We start from the raw sequence: 3,051 nt of genomic DNA, 5'->3' as shown, positions 1-3,051 counted from the left end.
TGAATCCGAGATACAAACTCCACTATTCATTGTTGATCTTATGCTACCATGACATTCTGTGTGAAATTTGTATCCATTCACGAAATACACAAAATAACATGTAGCATCTATTAATGGTCCACGAGCAAGACTACGCAAGAATTCATTCTCAATGGGATTACATTGGACCTATTTTTCAAAAAATGTAAGACTTGGTAAATTTTAAAACTAAATTTAAGTATGTTACTATATAAAATATAATTTCACAATACTCACGAATTCCTTGAACCATATAGGGAAATTTTCTTCAAGACTCTCGTCTATTTGACCCTGAGATAGATTCGGAAATTCTTCTTGCAAACGTTGCTTGAACATACTTCATTACAACAAAATAAATTCAATTGAAAAGTCGTAATTTAAGGATATTTTATATTATTAAGAAAAGAAAATTAACTTTTGTTACCTCACAAACGGCTCAACCTCCTCACAATTTAGTAAGATATAAGTTTGGGCAGCCTTTATTTCTTCGAGGGATAAATCCCTTTTATTTGCTTCTCCCCATAGTCGACCTGGATGGGAGAATATTGATAAATTTTCTTCAATATCTTCTTTATCCCCACCATCATTATTACGGTCCACGTTATGATTACGTGTCATGTCATGAGGTTCAAAATAATGAGAAAACAGTTGTGTTGACTCTGTCATCAAGTACGCTTCACAAATGGAACCCTCAACACTAGCTTTATTTCCAATCATCCTTTTAAGAGTTTCTAGATACCTAATATTATATAAAGCTTTACATTTACCTTTCGAAAAGGGTAATCCATCGATATTGTACAGGTCCAACTATCCTTGCTTCATATGGAAGGTGTACAGGAAGATGTTCCATTGAGTCAAAGAATCCGGGAGGAAATATACGTTCTAACTTGCACAAGATTTGTGGGATGTCTCTCTCTAATCTCTCCATGTCATCAACTCGTAGAATTGTAGAAGTAAGATCTTTGAAAAATAAGCTCAATTCTGTAAGTGCTTGCCACACATTACTAGGAAGTAGTTCGCGAAAGGCAATAGGCAATAGTCGTTGCATGAACACGTGACAATCATGACTTTTCATGCTATATATCCTTTTCGCATTTTTGTCTGGACATCTACCCAAATTGGAAACATACCCATATGGAAACTAGCCTTTCACCCAATTAAACAAGATAACTCTTGCTTCCTTGTCTATCGTATATATAGCATTGGGATATTTTCCATTACTATCATCTGCCAATTGAGGTCGATTACAAAACTTTATAGTATCTTGACGTGGTTGTGGATTGTCTTTGGTTTTGTCATCAAAACTAAGAACGGTGTTAAACACATTATCAAAGACATTTTTTTCAATATGCATGACATCAAGATTATGTCGAATCATGTTAGAACTCCAATAAGGCAAATTCCAAAAGATGCTTCTCTTTTTTCATCCGCAAGACTTACATACTTTTCGATTGACTTGTTCTGCATCTAACTCCATTACTTTTCTTATATCCAAATCACAAATTTGATTCAATATTTCCTCTCCTGTTCTATAGGGCGGAAGTGATCTTTGGACAATCTTGCTTTTAAGAAAGTTCTTACGATCTCTCCTAAATGGGTGATGTTGGTCAAGAAACATCGGATGACAGTCAAACCAAGATGTTTTCCTACCATTGGTCAATCTAAAAGATTTTGTTTCCTCCATACAATAGGGACATGCAAACTTACCTGCAGTACTCCATCCTGATAACATAGAATATGCTGGAAAGTCACTGATTGTCCACATCAAAACTGCCTTTAGTTGAAAGTTTTGCTTTTTTGAGATGTCGAATGCTTTGTCTCCTACAACAAAGTCAATTCCTTTATTAGAGGCTGCAAATAAACATCAATTTTATGTTTCGGATTGTTTGGCCCTGGAACAATGACTGTTAAGAACATATAAGGCTCTTTCATACACATTCCTGGAGGTAAATTATAAGGTGTGACAATCACTGGCCATGATGAGTATCTTCTCCCAGACTAACTAAATGTTTGGAAACCATCAGTACATAATTCCAATCTTACATTTCTTGGTTCATTAGCAAAAAAAGGATAAGTGTCATTGAAGTGTTTCCAAGCCACAGAGTCTAATGGATGACACATTACACCATCCTCTTTTGTATACTCGTGATGCCATCTCATGTCAGCAATTGTAGCATGAGATGCATACAATCTTTGCAATCTAGGAATCAAAGGAAAATAATACATTTTCTTGTAAGGGATCAATTTCATCTTACGAGAGCAACAGATGCTTGTATCTATCATGTCCACAAAATGTACAAGATGTAAGGTGTTCATCATCACCCAATACAACATACATCCTGATTCACAACAATAAATCTTTTCAACTGGCAAACCCAAGCTACACACTAGCTTCTTGATCTGATAGTAGCTATCAAGCACTATGTTATCTTCAGGTAAAGCCTCTTTCAACAATTGCATCATTTGGTTAAACATCTCTGTGATATGTTGTTCTGCATTTTAATATTTAACATTCGAGAGACAACAACAAGTTGAGAGAAGGAAGAACCGGGATATAATTTTGCATCAGCTGCTTGTAGCAAATCATATAATTTTTGAGACTCGGGATTAGGATCTTTCTCCATTGAAGGTTCACAAGGATGAGACGACTCGTCTTCAGTATTGCCAAAATATTGCCAACTTGAACCTTGGGGAAAGTTAGGACCAACTGCATCTAAAATCATTTGATGGTATGGATTATCATATCCTAATTCAGGTGTAGCACCACCATTCAAATCTTGATCATAATAAATCTCACCAATTATATTTTTTTCTCCTTGATGTTTCCAGATAAAATAGTTATCAACAAATTCATATTTATTGTAACGACCTGTTTAGTCGTTTTGAGCAGCAGATTTTATTTCTGGAAAAACTGTGTGAGTCGACGGAACCCACGACGAACCGTCGTGGGCACGACGGACCGTCGCAGGAGTCTCGTTCCAAAAGACTTAGACTTCTGAAATTTGGGTACTGAAATCGACTCTCTGAACTTGG

This window comes from Solanum pennellii, chromosome 11, assembly GCF_001406875.1.
Source record: "Solanum pennellii chromosome 11, SPENNV200".
NCBI classification, from domain to species: Eukaryota; Viridiplantae; Streptophyta; class Magnoliopsida; order Solanales; family Solanaceae; genus Solanum; species Solanum pennellii.
The sequence above is the reverse complement of the archived record's forward strand: the minus strand, read 5'-3'. Positions refer to the sequence as shown.